The sequence below is a fragment of the Dendrobates tinctorius genome, unplaced genomic scaffold (genome assembly GCF_039654945.1).
Source record: "Dendrobates tinctorius isolate UK_male_01 unplaced genomic scaffold, ASM3965494v1 ptg000030l, whole genome shotgun sequence".
In the NCBI taxonomy this organism is placed as follows: Eukaryota; Metazoa; Chordata; class Amphibia; order Anura; family Dendrobatidae; genus Dendrobates; species Dendrobates tinctorius.
Window position 1 is genome coordinate 15,234,647 of NW_027361698.1, and position 17,835 is coordinate 15,252,481.

Consider the following 17,835-nt stretch of genomic DNA (forward strand, 5'->3'; position numbering starts at 1 on the left):
TTACACTGGCTACCCATCCACTCCAGAATTCAGTATAAACTTATTACCCTCACCCACAAAGCCCTCCATGGCTCAGCACCACCCTACATCTCCTCCCTTGTTTCAGTATACCACCCTACCCGCGCCCTCCGTTCTGCTGATGACCTGAGGTTAGTATCCTCAATAGTCAGAACCTCCCACTCCCGTCTCCAAGACTTTACACGTGCCGCGCCAATTCTTTGGAATGCACTTCCCAGGTCAATACGATTAGTCCCCAGTCCCCACAATTTTAAGCGTGTCCTGAAAACGCATTTATTCAGACTGGCCTATCGCCTCAACACATTAACCTAACCTATCCCTGTGTGGCAGAGCCAAAAATTTTACCATAACCAGGTTCCCAGCATCATGTTCCCACATGCTTTATGCATCCATTAGCCCTCTGTGTCTGTACTGTTACACACTTAACATTATGGCTGGTCCATACAATCAGGGCAACTGTTACCACCCACCTTTCGTGTCTACCTCTTTCCTCATAGACTGTAAGCTTGCGAGCAGGGCCCTCACTCCTCTTGGTATTTGTTATAATCTACTGTATGTGATTATTGTTATGCTGTAATGTCTATTGTCTGTACAAATCCCCTCTGAAATGTAAAGTGCTGCGGAATATGTCGGCGCTATAAAAATAAAATTTATTATTATTATTATTATTACTATATAGTACTCATATAGTGTATATGGTGCTCATATACCATCTTATAGTGCTCACATACTGCCATATAGTGCTCGAATGCTGCCATATAGTGCTCACATGCTGCCATGTAGTGCTCATATACCATCTTATAATACTCACAAACTGCCATATAGTGCTCACATACTGCCATACAGTGCTCACATACCACCGTATAGTGGGTGAAATTCAATATCTGTTTATTTATTTTTATTTAAAAAAATTGAATGGGCTCCCGTATAATTTTCACAACCAGCAGAGGGAAAACCGATGGCTGAGGGCTGATGTTAATGTTCTGGGAAGGAGCCAATAGCCATAAAGTTTTGATGGCTATTAATATCAGCTCACAGATGTTTGTTTAGCCTTTACTGGCTATTTTAGAGGGGAACCCTAGAAAAAAAATTGACATGGGGTCCCCCTATAAAATCAAACCAACAAAGGCTAGGCAGACAACTGCAGGCTGATATTAATAGCGTGGGAAGGGTCCATGGATATTGGCCACCCAGGCAAAAAACATCAGCTCTCAGCCACCCCAGAAATGGCGCATCTTATAGATGCGCCAATTCTGGCACTTAGCATCTCTCTTACCGCTTGCTCTGTAGCAGTGGCAGGTGGGGTAATTTTTGTGGGGTTGATGTCACCTTTGTAATTTCAGGTGACATCAAGTCCACGGCTTAGTAATGGACAAGTTTCTATAAGACACCTATCCATTACTAATCCTATAGTTATATGGTCAATAAAGACACAGCCAGAATAAAGTCCTTTATTAATCTTAACTAACCATACTTACTGCATCTCCTAATCCACTACTCCCTCGTCTCCTGCAACAAAAATAAAATAATAAACCAACAATAATACTATCCTGCCTGCCGTCATCTATTCACTGAGTATCCCACGACGATCTCACGTGAAGAACAGTGACAACAGGAGAGGTGACTGCTGTACATGGCTCCGGTGATACACTGACAGGAGGTAATATCTCTTGCAGTGTATCACTGCACCGCTGTCAGAGTTCACCGGAGTTAATCACTCCGTTGTGCTCACTTTATGAAAGTACTGCTGTGTGAGAACTTTCCCACACAGCGGTGCCGTAATTGACAGCAGGGAGTCGATCAGCTGATACACTGCAGGGGTGATTATCTCCTGTCAGTGTTTTTCAGATAGAGTAGCACCGTCACATCTCCTGATATGACTGTTCTACAAGTGAGATTGCCGTGGCACAATCTGGATTACCTTGGACTACAGTGGACAGGGAGTATATATTGGTTTATTATTTTACGTTATTTCTAGTAGACAAGGGCAGCGGAGATTTGGTGTGCGGTGAGTATAATGTGTGTTTATTTCTATGTGAATATGTATATATACTGCTCAAAAAAATAAAGGGAAAACAAACAGCCTGTTGCAAATGGAATAGCGTTCCCTTTATTTTTTTGAGCAGTATATTAGGTATCAATATGTATGTATTATGAGAATAATGAATATGCTTGTAATTTTACTTTTTTTACATTGAGCAAAGGTGCTGGCAGATGATATTACTCTCTCACCAATGGCACCTGTTGTCACTGTTATCAGTGACACCAGAGATAGCTGGATGGAAGCAGTAGTATCATCGGCCCAGGCATCGGCAGATGATACTACTCGCCCATCAGCAGCACCTGCTGTCACTGCTATCTGTGAGACCAGAGAAAGCCAGATAGGAGCAGTAGTCTCATTGGGCCAAGTGTTATGAATGGGTCACCGAGGAGGATGGCAGGAACAGGCTAAGCCACCAGAAGACCAGAGAGGTTGGTAACTAAGCGGATTGCAGACCCCTGGTCCTATCCACAAAACTAGCAGTAGCTGTGGTGTGTTCCTAGCCGTGGAGCATTCCTACGATACCCTAGACTCTTTGTCACAGCCGGAGGACTAACTAAGCCTAAAGACAGAAAGATGAAATCTAAACTGCCCTGGAGCAGATCCCCAAAGGAATAGACAGTCCCCAAACATATATTATCGGTGAGACAAGATGAGACACAAACACAGGCAGCAAACAGACTGAGCAAACGGTGCGGCCCAAGCTGTCTAGACAGGACAGGACAGAAAAGATACTGTCTGCAATCACGCACAAAACCCTGAAAAAGTCCAACACTTCTGATATACAAAAAACCTGAGGTCACACAACATAAAAAAATACTAACATAACAGGGGACTGAACAAGCTGCAACATGAGAAGCAGGGCCCAGCGCTGCCCCCAGCAGGAAGCATGCTGAAACCTAGCAGCAAAACAGAAAGCAAAAAAAGACACAACCAGATTAGATGCAAAGGATTAGCAAAAGACTCACTTAGCTGAACCATGCAGGTCAGGCAGGGGACATAAGAAGTCCAAATGCACAGAGAGGAAATCACCAGCAACCTCCAAGAGCAGCCAGCTCAATTATATGCTCCCAGCCAGTAATCCCAGGTTCCCAATTATTGTCATCAAGTGGAGAACTTCCATCCACCTGGCCAGCTCCATTACTCTCAGTAACCGCCAGAGGGAGCTTCGGCTCAGAACTTCGAGCAAGGGAATTCACAACAGCCAAGTATGCTACATGATGCTAGCATGATCCCGCATTGCTCTGACCGACAGTACCGGCGGTAGTGTTGCCGCACTCACAGGCACCCGTACACACCTGCAAACACACGCACACACACAGACACCCACACACAGCTGCACACACACAGACACCTGCAAAAAAGCCACACTCACAGACACAGCATGTGACGAGCATGGCAGTGCCAGGTCTGAAATAGACCTGATGACGCTGTGCAGCCAGCCAATAACTTTAATGTCGCAATCAACATGGCTACGCCATTACAGTGCATGGCAGACAATCTCTGCATGTTCATTGGCTCTCTACAGAGTGCCAAACATGCAGGCCAAGGACCCGAGCTCCAGTCGAGCAACCCCTTTAATACTCGGCGAGCTCCGAGGACCCCCTTTAATTCTCGGTGAGCTCTGAGCTTTGCGAGCACTTCAATGCTCTGACAAGCTACCTGGTTGATCCTGCCAGTAGCATATGCTTGTCTCGGTGAGCTCTGAGCTTTGAGAGCACGTCAATGCTCTGACGAGCACCGAATAATGGTGAGCATGCTCACTCATCACTATTATTTACCTCAATGTAGCTTAATATCAGTGTGCAGCATAAAGTGTTACTGTATCTCTATACCCACTATGACTGCGTATTTCAAGCAAACACATTACAGCTAAAATGTACGTTGCAAAAAAATTAATATGTGACTTTTGTTTGTCCTAACAAATCGTGTGATAAAATATAGTCTTAAAGACTAAACGTGTCTTATACTCTCTTTTACTGGTGACACATTTCCTTTTGAGATATCTCACATTGATAGTAAAGCATATAAATCGACAAGTGGTCAAAAAGCTGGAAACATGTAAATGTGATTGCTGTTTTCCAGTTTCTCTATTGAGCTTTTGTCCATGTGCGCTTCCAATAATATAATTTCATAGGTATTTTTTGTTATACCTTTGTAACACTTTGGCATTTCAGTCCACTGTTATCACAGGACCATTTTCCCTAAAAGCTTTTGACTTTGGCATACATTTATTAAAGTTAAAGCAAGTCTGACAAGACTATGCTTTTCACATATGAGCTAACAATAAGTGTCAAGCACATTGTAACATTTGTTTTAATGCTGTTTAGCTCATAGGTCAATGAAAACAAAATCACTTTGTTAATTATTGCAGTGCTGGGATGCCATTCAGATTAGTGAAGATTAGCCCAGTAGTCAATTATGGAATACACCTCCAAGTCGTAATTGTTGCTATGTGACCATTTATTCTCTGCAGTTCATTATCTTCTCTTGGCATCCACTATTGCAGTGTTTTTCATTTTCTTAATTTAATTGCTACAAGTGAACTATAAGCCAATAACCAATCAGGACAGAAAAATCCTATCATTTATTTCAAATTTTTGGTCTGTGTTCGTCTATTTTATAGCCTACAAAATGAATTGACCAAATTAAAAGTCATAATTCAAAATATATTGCTGATAACTTTAATTGAAAAAAGTGCTAACATACATCACAAAAATAAAACCTGGAAAGACAATAAAGAAAATAGCTCACAATTCATTTGGACAAATTTTGCAGCTGATTTTGTTGCAAATATTTTCTTAATTTTCAAGGGATTATCTTTATCAAATAAGAAATCTGACACAGTGATTGCAGCAAATTTGACTTCCAACAACTGTGGTAAATAGTGGATCCTGTCAGTTGAAGCATTTGCAAGCCACTGAATACCTAATTTTGGAGATAAATTAAGGAGAGACGTGTGTGGTGGATTCTGGGCACTGCCACCAACTAGATGATTCAAGGCGGCTTGTATAAAAAGTTCCCATTTTATTGCAACGCATTTTGGAGTATTTTTACTTCTTCCTTATGCATGATCCACCACACTCTTCTTTCTTTCACCATGTCCTCTCTTCATCTGGTGTAAGCACAGTGGTGAGAGCAGCAACCTAGATCAGAGCACTTATCACTTTTCCATGGAGTCCTGCTGAGCACAACTTGCGTAGGTGAACGACCAATCCTCTGTCTCGCCTCCATCTGTTGTCAATGGTGTTATACAGAGAGCACCTCTTATTCTTTCTCTCTTTAAATTTTAGTGATAAGAAATGAGCATGTAATTTCTTAATTTTTCAACAGCCCATGGCTAAAAAAATAATAATATCCTACAACCCATTTGATGATATGCCCAAAGAGTTACGCATCTGTAGTTAGATTCTAAGTTCCAGTTTTTCCCACAATAAACATTTATCACAGGGAAATGATTTCTCTAGTAAAGTCATAGTACAATATTAGTCAACCTAAACTGGCACAAATATGTTCCAATTAAAAGAGACTTACACTGCTTTAAGTCCTGAGATTCAATAGATCCTCGGAGTATATTCATTTTTCCAAGTGATTTTAAAACTAGGACAACCTATGACACATATTACCTTTAGAGATGGGACTTGTTTTTTTCCATTAATTTACATTTTTATTAATGTATACAATGAATTACTAACATATTGTATTTCGAAAGCCCTGCTTTTAGTAACATTAGTCACTTGAAATATTAATTCTGAACACTTGCTAAGTATATGTTTCTTCATTGACATTGTGTGTCCTACTCTTCATGGCAAATGCTATGGTAAAAAATCTGGGTTAATTACCATTACCATCTCATCAGGCAGACATCTGAAAGCAAAATTGATCTCCTCATTAGTGGAATCTATTTATACAAAGTGATAATTATACATTTATGAATTATTCAAGTGACAATGACAGACCCTAAACAAGTGCAACAATAAGTTGTGCTATTTTTGTAAGGCATTTTATTTTATTGTACGATGAATTCATTTCTAAAGAAAAACTGTGTAAAATCCTAAAAAAAAATTATATATGATAGAGTTTTTTTTTGTTTCGTTAATCTTGGTCTTTGAAGAAGAAATCCTAACAATTAAACTGCATTCCAAAATTTAAAAAGAAAAAAGTAATAGAAAAATGACTCTTTAAGCTAATATATATCTTGAACCAATTTATGGTTTTGGTATACAAATAGGAATTTCTGGAGGAATGGTCTGAAGGAATTTGAAAAATGGGATAGGAACATTAACAAGATTAAAATATATGAATGAGATTTAGCAATTACAATACTAGCTAGTTTCTAAAAAGAGGTCTATAGCCTCAATAAAATAACGTGAACAATTATACCATCACATAAAGAAAGAATTGCTATATAAAAAAATCAAATTCCCTGTTGGGAAAAATAGCTCCATTTTAGGGAAGATAAACAATAGTTCAATTCACTGTTAGGTAGAAGAACCAATTATATGACATTTCTCACACTATATGCAGTATGTGAATTAAAAAAAAGCCCACAACTCCACCATGGGAAATTCAACATTGAGCTCGTTTTTATCCATAAATAGAGTTGAGCGATACCAGCCGATACTTGAAAATATCGGATCGGAATGGATCGGCCGATCTTAAAAAAAAGTATCGGTATCGCCGATTCCGATACCGGGAACCAATGCAAGTCAATGGGGCCAAAATATCGGAATTAAAAAAAACCCTTTCTTTCCTTGTAGGTTAATTCTACATGAAGAAAAACAACTAAGAATAATGTAGAATGTATTGTGGGAGGTGGAGGAGACATTAAAGCCATAGAGGTTTAGCCCAATCAAATGGAATAGCAGGAATTAAACTTTTTTTTTAAAGATGTTAGGAGTTACAAAGATATTGACTATGTTAGCCTCATTTATATTTTGCCAGACATGTATGTCTTCTTCTTCTTTCTTCTTTCTTCTTCTTCTTCTTCTACTTCCTTTTTTTACATTCTTCTTCTTCTTCTTCTACTTCCTTTTTTTACATTCTTCTTCTTCTTCTTCTACTTCCTTTTTTTACATTCTTCTTCTACTTCCTTTTTTTACATTCTTCTTCTTCTTCTTCTACTTCCTTTTTTTACATTCTTCTTCTTATTCCTTTTTTTACATTCTTCTTCTTCTTCTTCTACTTCCTTTTTTTACATTCTTCTTCTTCTTCTTCTTCTTCTTCCTTTTCTTACATTCTTCATATTCTTCTTATTCAACAATTATTATTCTACATATTCAGCTTCTTCATCTTCTTCCTATTCTTCTTCATCATATTCTTGTTTGTGTCAGGCATTCCTGTAGTAGTTATCTAGAAAAGTTAGAAGTTTACACCTTCCGTTCTGCCTGTCACAAAAGATTTACAACAGGATTTGTCCGCGTTCAGTTTGGCCTGCAGCAGCAGGCCTTTTCCAGGGGCACCACGAGGAGGAACGGACTCACCCCCATACACTGCTTAGTCTTCTTCTGCTTATAAATAAGATAATATCATTTGCTCAGAGTATTAGTCTTATGCTTAATGTTCTTCTGCTTTGTTTTTTTTATGCTTCTTTGTCTTCTCTCTCTTGTTGTTCTGCATCTTGGTGGTTGTCTTCCTGTTCTTTGTCCTCTTGAACCAGTTGACGGTACTGGCACCCGGAGGGGCAGCAGAAGGAACAAGAGCCAATGGCACTACCGAGGACCAGCTGACGGTGCTGGAACCCGGTTACTAAGCAGGAGGTACCTGTGCTACAAAGCACTACCAAGGACCAGCAGACGTTGCCGGAACTCGGATACCGAGATGGAGGCACCTAGGCCAAAGGCTCTGACGAGAACCAGCTGACGGTGCTGGAACCCGGAGGGGTAGCATAAGCTGCAAGAGCAAATGGAAATAGCGAGGACCAGCTGACAGTGCTGGCACCCGGAGGGGCAGCAGAAGGAATAAGAGCCAATGGCACAACCGAGGACCAGCTGACGGTGCTGGAACCCGGTTACTAAGCAGGAGGTACCTGTGCTACAAAGCACTACCAAGGACCAGCAGACGTTGCCGGAACTCGGATACCGAGATGGAGGCACCTAGGCCAAAGGCTCTGACGAGAACCAGCTGACGGTGCTGGAACCCGGAGGGGTAGCATAAGCTGCAAGATCAAATGGAAATAGCGAGGACCAGCTGACAGTGCTGGCACCCGGAGGGGCAGCAGAAGGAATAAGAGCCAATGGCACAACCGAGGACCAGCTGACGGTGCTGGAACCCGGTTACTAAGCAGGAGGTACCTGTGCTACAAAGCACTACCAAGGACCAGCAGACGTTGCCGGAACTCGGATACCGAGATGGAGGCACCTAGGCCAAAGGCTCTGATGAGAACCAGCTGACGGTGCTGGAACCCGGAGGGGTATCAGAAGTTACCCCTGAAAAGCAAAGTTGGCATGCCGCAAGCTGGCCGCAGTTACCGAATCACACAGTCCTACAGGGGGTGCTTGTCCTACTGGCACTATGGAACAAACCTTTCTTACCAGAACCCGCAGTCCACATAGGAAGCACCTAAACTGCTGGCACCCTAGCCTCGGCTAACCCAACCGCAACACGACATGGCAACTTGGGGTGGCAAACTGACATTGACACTTCCCGGAAACAGCAGGCAGGGCTGGAACCAAGCTGGGCAGGAGGGAGTACCCGTGCCAAAGTCAGTTATGAGCAGCAACTGGCGATGTTGGAGCCCAGGACAAGCACTTAGCAGGCTGAGGCCTGATGTGCTGTCAATTGGGAGGCAGCAGGACAGATTGCCATCAAAACAGCAGGGGAACAGCTGACGTTACTGAACCCCACAAACACAGGAGCTAGTGTTTTACTCTGTGAAGACGGCACTTCCGAGCAACAACTGGCTGTGTTGAAGCCCAGGGACAAGCACGGAGCAGGCTGAGGCTGCATTGAAGAAATTTTAAGATCGGTTGTAGACTACTAATTTGAACCAAGCTCCACTTAGGCCTGTGGCTTCACTGATATTCGTATTTCCCCTGTCCTCCAACCCCGCCAGTTACAGCTCCGAAGTGGCATCTGCACAATCCACACTTGTTCCTGTGTTACAGGTGTTCAGTCCGGTCAGTTAATCCCCTGATGTGTGTCCGGCAATGTCGCCTGCTCTGTCCACATTCCCATAATGGGAATGTGGACAGAGCAGGCGACATTGCCGGACACACATCAGGGGATTAACTGACCGGACTGAACACCTGTAACACAGGAACAAGTGTGGATTGTGCAGACGCCACTTCGGAGCTGTAACTGGCAGGGTTGGAGGACAGGGGAAATACGAGAGACAGTGGAGCCACAGGCCTAATTGGAGCACGGTTAAAAATCAGTAGTGGTACGACTGTGTAGGCAGCAGGAGACTTTGCCATCCACACAGCAGGGGATCAGCTGACATTACTGAACCCCACTGAGACACGGGAGCAAGTATCTCTTTCCGTGTGGACGGCACTTCCGAACTACAACTGGCTGTGTTGAAGCCCAGGAAATAGGAGGGTGTAGGCAGAGGCCTACTGTATTTTGAATGAGGTGACAGCAGGAGAGACTGCCATCCACACAGCAGGGGATCAGCTGACATTACTGAACCCCACTGAGACACGGGAGCAAGTATCTCTTTCCGTGTGGACGGCACTTCCGAACTACAACTGGCTGTGTTGAAGCCCAGGAAATAGGAGGGTGTAGGCAGAGGCCTACTGTATTTTGAATGAGGTGACAGCAGGAGAGACTGCCATCCACACAGCAGGGGATCAGCTGACATTACTGAACCCCACTGAGACACGGGAGCAAGTATCTCTTTCCGTGTGGACGGCACTTCCGAACTACAACTGGCTGTGTTGAAGCCCAGGAAATAGGAGGGTGTAGGCAGAGGCCTACTGTATTTTGAATGAGGTGACAGCAGGAGAGACTGCCATCCACTCAGCAGGGGATCAGCTGACATTACTGAACCCCACTGAGACACGGGAGCAAGTATCTCTTTCCGTGTGGACGGCACTTCCGAACTACAACTGGCTGTGTTGAAGCCCAGGAAATAGGAGGGTGTAGGCAGAGGCCTACTGTATTTTGAATGAGGTGACAGCAGGAGAGACTGCCATCCACACAGCAGGGGATCAGCTGACATTACTGAACCCCACTGAGACACGGGAGCAAGTATCTCTTTCCGTGTGGACGGCACTTCCGAACTACAACTGGCTGTGTTGAAGCCCAGGAAATAGGAGGGTGTAGGCAGAGGCCTACAGTATTTTGAATGAGTTTACAGCAGGAGAGACTGCCATCCACACAGCAGGGGATCAGCTGACGTTACTGAACCCCACTGAGACACGGGAGCAAGTATCTCTTTCCGTGTGGACGGCACTTCCGAACTACAACTGGCTGTGTTGAAGCCCAGGAAATAGGAGGGTGTAGGCAGAGGCCTACTGTATTTTGAATGAGTTTACAGCAGGAGAGACTGCCATCCACACAGCAGGGGATCAGCTGACGTTACTGAACCCCACTGAGACACGGGAGCAAGTATCTCTTTCCGTGTGGACGGCACTTCCGAACTACAACTGGCTGTGTTGAAGCCCAGGAAATAGGAGGGTGTAGGCAGAGGCCTACTGTATTTTGAATGAGGTGACAGCAGGAGAGACTGCCATCCACACAGCAGGGGATCAGCTGACGTTACTGAACCCCACTGAGACACGGGAGCAAGTATCTCTTTCCGTGTGGACGGCACTTCCGAACTACAACTGGCTGTGTTGAAGCCCAGGAAATAGGAGGGTGTAGGCAGAGGCCTACTGTATTTTGAATGAGGTGACAGCAGGAGAGACTGCCATCCACACAGCAGGGGATCAGCTGACGTTACTGAACCCCACTGAGACACGGGAGCAAGTATCTCTTTCCGTGTGGATGGCACTTCCGAACTACAACTGGCTGTGTTGAAGCCCAGGAAATAGGAGGGTGTAGGCAGAGGCCTACTGTATTTTGAATGAGGTGACAGCAGATGAGACTGCCATCCACACAGCAGGGGATCAGCTGACATTACTGAACCCCACTGAGACACGGGAGCAAGTATCTCTTTCCGTGTGGACGGCACTTCCGAACTACAACTGGCTGTGTTGAAGCCCAGGAAATAGGAGGGTGTAGGCAGAGGCCTACTGTCTTTGTAATGCGGAGACAGCAGGAGAGACTGCCATCTCCACAGCAGGGGATCAGCTGGCAATGATGAACCCCACTAACACTTGAACGAATGTGTTTGGCTCTGTGGAGACGACACTTCTGAACACCAACTGACGCTGTTGGAGCCCAGGATTAGGCGAGGAGCAGGCTGTGGCCTACTGGATTTTGGCAGGTGAAGGCAGCAGGAGACTTGCCATCTCCACAGCTGGGGAACAGCTGGCAGTGCTGAACCCCACTAACACTCTAACGAAGGTGTTTGGCTCTGTGGAGACGACACTTCTGAACACCAACTGACGCTGTTGGAGCCCAGGATTAGGCGAGGAGCAGGCTGGGGCCTACTGGATTTTGGCAGGTGAAGGCAGCAGGAGACTTGCCATCTCCACAGCAGGGGAACAGCTGGCAGTGCTGAACCCCACTAACACTCTAACGAATGTGTTTGGCTCTGTGGAGACGACACTTCTGAACACCAACTGACGCTGTTGGAGCCCAGGATTAGGCGAGGAGCAGGCTGTGGCCTACTGGATTTTGGCAGGTGAAGGCAGCAGGAGACTTGCCATCTCCACAGCAGGGGAACAGCTGGCAGTGCTGAACCCCTCTAACACTCTAACGAATGTGTTTGGCTCTGTGGAGACGACACTTCTGAACACCAACTGACGCTGTTGGAGCCCAGGATTAGGCGAGGAGCAGGCTGGGGCCTACTGGATTTTGGCAGGTGAAGGCAGCAGGAGACTTGCCATCTCCACAGCAGGGGAACAGCTGGCAGTGCTGAACCCCACTAACACTCTAACGAAGGTGTTTGGCTCTGTGGAGACGACACTTCTGAACACCAACTGACGCTGTTGGAGCCCAGGATTAGGCGAGGAGCAGGCTGGGGCCTACTGGATTTTGGCAGGTGAAGGCAGCAGGAGACTTGCCATCTCCACAGCAGGGGAACAGCTGGCAGTGCTGAACCCCACTAACACTCTAACGAAGGTGTTTGGCTCTGTGGAGACGACACTTCTGAACACCAACTGACGCTGTTGGAGCCCAGGATTAGGCGAGGAGCAGGCTGGGGCCTACTGGATTTTGGCAGGTGAAGGCAGCAGGAGACTTGCCATCTCCACAGCAGGGGAACAGCTGGCAGTGCTGAACCCCACTAACACTCTAACGAAGGTGTTTGGCTCTGTGGAGACGACACTTCTGAACACCAACTGACGCTGTTGGAGCCCAGGATTAGGCGAGGAGCAGGCTGGGGCCTACTGGATTTTGGCAGGTGAAGGCAGCAGGAGACTTGCCATCTCCACAGCAGGGGAACAGCTGGCAGTGCTGAACCCCACTAACACTCTAACGAAGGTGTTTGGCTCTGTGGAGACGACACTTCTGAACACCAACTGACGCTGTTGGAGCCCAGGATTAGGCGAGGAGCAGGCTGGGGCCTACTGGATTTTGGCAGGTGAAGGCAGCAGGAGACTTGCCATCTCCACAGCAGGGGAACAGCTGGCAGTGCTGAACCCCACTAACACTCTAACGAAGGTGTTTGGCTCTGTGGAGACGACACTTCTGAACACCAACTGACGCTGTTGGAGCCCAGGATTAGGCGAGGAGCAGGCTGGGGCCTACTGGATTTTGGCAGGTGAAGGCAGCAGGAGACTTGCCATCTCCACAGCAGGGGAACAGCTGGCAGTGCTGAACCCCACTAACACTCTAACGAAGGTGTTTGGCTCTGTGGAGACGACACTTCTGAACACCAACTGACGCTGTTGGAGCCCAGGATTAGGCGAGGAGCAGGCTGGGGCCTACTGGATTTTGGCAGGTGAAGGCAGCAGGAGACTTGCCATCTCCACAGCAGGGGAACAGCTGGCAGTGCTGAACCCCACTAACACTCTAACGAAGGTGTTTGGCTCTGTGGAGACGACACTTCTGAACACCAAATGACGCTGTTGGAGCCCAGGATTAGGCGAGGAGCAGGCTGGGGCCTACTGGATTTTGGCAGGTGAAGGCAGCAGGAGACTTGCCATCTCCACAGCAGGGGAACAGCTGGCAGTGCTGAACCCCACTAACACTCTAACGAATGTGTTTGGCTCTGTGGAGACGACACTTCTGAACACCAACTGACGCTGTTGGAGCCCAGGATTAGGCGAGGAGCAGGCTGTGGCCTACTGGATTTTGGCAGGTGAAGGCAGCAGGAGACTTGCCATCTCCACAGCAGGGGAACAGCTGGCAGTGCTGAACCCCACTAACACTCTAACGAATGTGTTTGGCTCTGTGGAGACGACACTTCTGAACACCAACTGAAGCTGTTGGAGCCCAGGATTACACATGCCGCATGCAGAGGCCAATGGGCAGCGGTTTTTATGGAGGTTGTGGACTACTACTGATTCTAACCATGCTCCACTTAGGCCTCTGGCTCCACTGTCTCTACTATTTACCCTGGCCTCCAACCCCGCCAGCTACATCTCTGAAGTGGCGTCAGCACAATCTACACTTGTTCCTGTGTTACTGGTGCTCAGTCCCGTCAGTTGATCCCCTGATGTTTGTCCGGCAAGTTCGCCAGCTCTGTCCTCATTCCCACTACTGGTTATGGGAATGTGGACAGAGCAGGAGACCTTGCCGGACACACATCAGGGGATAAACTGATGGGACTGAGCCACAGGAACACAGGAACAAGTGTAGATTGTGCTGACGCCACTTCAGAGATGTAGATGGCGGGGTTGGAGGTCAGGGGAAATAGTAGAGACAGTGGAGCCAGAGACCTAAGTTGGGCACGGTTAAAAATCAGTAGTGGTTTGAATGTTGATGGAGCTGGTGACTTTGCCGTCCACACAGCAGGGGATCAGCTGGCATTACTGAACCCCACTAACACAGGAGCTAGTGTGTTTCTCTGTGCAGACGACACATCTGAGCGACAACTGGCTGTGTTGAAGCAAAGGGATTATAGTTCAGGTGGTAGAAAAATGAACACACCAGCAGACCTGGATACAGTTGCCAACCACTAATTTAGTCTGTAAGAGGAATGGCAAAGTCTTTGGAGATCCAGGCCTTGTTCATTTTCAGAAAAGTCAGCCGGTCAACATTATCGGAAGATAGTCGCGTGCGACGGTCTGTTAGTACACCACCTGCGGCACTAAAGACACGTTCCGATAATACACTGGCAGCAGGGCAAGCCAGCACCTCCAATGCATACTGGCTAAGCTCTGGCCATGTATCCAGCTTAGAGACCCAAAACTTGAAGGGGGAAGAGCCATCTGGGAGTACAGCGACAGGGCAAGACATGTAGTCTGACACCATCTGACGGAAGCGTTGCCTCCTGCTGACTCGAGGCGTCGCTGATGGTGTAGACAATTGTGGTGGACACACAAAACTTTGCCACATTTGGGCCATAGTGGTCTTGCCTTGTGCTGCGGCGCTGCCTCTGCTCCCTCTTTGTGCAGAGTTTCCTCCACTGCCTTGACGCACAGAGCTGCTTTGTAAAGCACTAGCAACAATGCTGTCGGGTGGAATGGAAAACATTATGGACTGCACCAGTGACTCTTCGTACTCCCGCATTTTACGCTCCCGGTTCAACGTTGGTATGAGCCTTTGTACGCTGTCCCGGTAGCGAGGATCTAGGAGGGTGTACACCCAATAATCAGCCGAGACGAGAATGTGGGCGATGCGGCGGTCGTTTCTCAGGCACTGCAGCATGAAATCAACCATGTGCTGCAGACTCCCAACTGCCAAAGAACCGCTGTCCCCTGTTTGAGGCGTGACCTCGGCCTGCTCTGCATCACCCCACCCTCGCTGTACATACTGAGTAGAGGTTTGTGTACCTCCCTCCTCTGGAGAGATGTCTTCCTCCTCCATCGACTCCTCCTCATCCTCCTCACAAAGTGTCCCCTGCCTAGGCCTTTGTGAGGAAACACGTAGCGCAGACTGTCCAGAAGCAGATGGCATTTGGGACTCCTCATCCTCCACCTCTTCTGAAACCTCATCCCTTAGTGCTTGCAGTGTTTGTTGAAGCAGGCAGATAAGGGGGACAGTCATGCTGACTAGTGCATCATCTGCACTCGCCATCCGCGTGGATTCATCGAAGGCACGCAAAACGAGGCAGATGTCCTTCATAGAGGCCCACTCAATGGTGCTGAAGTGTGAACGGCGCACAGTGCGACTTGTTTGCGCCTGATGCAGCTGGTACTCCATGACTGCTGCCTGCTGCTCACACAACCGCTCCAACATATGTAACGTTGAATTCCACCGGGTGGGTAGGTCACATATGATGCGATGTTCCGGAAGGCCAAATCGTCGCTGCAGAGCAGCGAGGCGCGATCTTGCCGTGCTGGAACGTCGCAAGTGAGCGCACTCTATGCGGACCTTGTGCAACAGTGCAGCAAGATCCGGATAGTCCCTCAGAAAGCTCTGCACGACCAAGTTAAGAACATGTGCCAGACATGGGATGTGTGTGAGGTTGCCTAGGCCAAGAGCTGCCACCAGATTTCGGCCATTGTCACACACTACCAAGCCCGGCTGGAGATTCGCTGGCCCAAACCACACATCGCTCTCCAGCTTGATAGCATTCCAGAGCTCCTGCGCTGTGTGGCTTCGATTCCCCAAAGAAATTAATTTGAGTACAGCCTGTTGACGTTTGGCCACGGCTGTGCTCATATCGGTCGTAACAGGCTCCTGCTCTGCTGTTTCTGAGGAACTTGAGTAGGAGGAGGAGTCTATGTGTACAGACTGGAGTCCTGCAATCCGTGGCGTTGGAAGAACACATACAGCGCCACTCTCCAGATCCGTACCCGGCTCCACAACATTGACCCAGTGGGCAGTGAGGGAAAGGTATCGTCCCTGTCCATGGTTACTGGTCCACGCATCGGTGGTCAGGTGGACCTTGCTACTAACGGCGTTTAGTAGCGCATGTTTTATTTTGCCCTCAACATGTTTCTGCAGGGCAGGGACGGCTCGCCTGCTGAAATAAAAGCGGCTGGGCACGTTGTATTGGGGGACTGCCAATGCCATTAAGTCCCGGAAGGTGTCAGTGTCCACCAGCCTGAATGACAGCATTTCAACTGCCAGAAGTTTGGCAATGCCAGCATTCAGAGACTGTGCTCGGGGATGGTTTGCCGAGTAAGGGCGCCTTTTATCCCATGCCTGTGATACCGATGGCTGTGATGGATGGGAACGTGCTGCTATGGGTGTAATCTGACAGGGTCTCCGGACAACAGTGGCAGAGGTTCTTCCTTGGCGATCCTGTGAGGAAGCCGAACCAGCAGTGTGTGAGCTGGAGGAAGAGGGCCCAACACGAACTGAAGAGGTGGTAGGTGGTGCTGTACGTTGGCCTACGTCTTCAGGGTGTCTCTGCAACTCCAACTCGTGCTTGGTGCGCACATGTTTCCACATATTTGTGGTATTGAGGTTGCTGACATTTCTCCCTCTTTTGACTCTCTGATGACACAGCTTGCATTTGACAAAGCAAATGTCATCTGCAACTGTGTCAAAAAAGGACCACGCACTGCAACTCTTGTGAGCGCCCGGTTTGCCTTTGGAAGGAGCAATGCTCCTAACGGGTGCCGAAGTGGAGGGTACAGGCAACCAAGTCTTCCCCCTCCCTCTGCCTCCTGTTTTGGCCGGTAGGGGAATCTCTTCCTCCGAGCTGCTCCCACCACCTTCCTGTTGCTCACGCCATGATGGGTCAAGGACCTCATCATCTTCCCTCCCCTCTTCAAACAGCTGCTTCTCCGGGGTTGTCTCGCCAGCACCGTACGCACCAGAAAGTGGCAACTGAGTCTCGTCATCATCTGATGCGTACTGAGGTGTGCTGACCATAGGCACTGGCCCACTCGCCTCTTCAGATTCAGAGGGACAAAGAAGTTGCGCATCACTGCATACTCCCTCTTCTTCACATTCAGGAATGCTGCTTGGCTGGCCCCCTCTTTCCAAGCCAACAGATTCCGAGAACAGAAGTAGAGACTGTGATGGCTCCTGTCCATGTCTCTCTGACTGCCTGGGCACTTTGGCAGGTGGTGAAGAGACAGATGGTTGCTCTTCGGTGCTCTGACCCTGAGAGGATGCGGAAGTAATTGAAGTCGATGCGTTAGCTGCCATCCATCCGACAACGGCTTCAATTTGTTCCTCCCGCAGCAGTGGGGTACGTTGAGGTCCTACAAAGCTGCGCATAAAGGACTGTTGCCTGCTAAAACTGGGGGATGCTGATCCACTGGTGCCCGCAGCAGGCCCAGAATCCCCACGTCCTCTACCTGTAGAATCCCCACGTCCTCTCCCCGCAGAATCCCCACGTCCTCTCCCTGCTGAAACTCCACGCCCACGCCCATGCCCACGCGCCTTACTCCCTGCCTTCTTCATCTTGCAAGACTGCTTAAGATAGGCAAAAAAGTACAAAGGGGGGCCTTAGTGTGCTTATTCCTGAACAGCTGGTTACAGGTACAAGAAACACTAATTTTATGAAGTGTGTGTGTGTGTGGACTAGACTTTAATAGGAGCTGATGTGGCCTACACAAGTTCAAAATGTAGTGTTTGGTGAACTTTTTTTGTGGTTTCTTTGTTGGAAACAAACTCAAAGTATGTGAACAAAGAATTGAAACTGATAGTATCACCAACTTTTT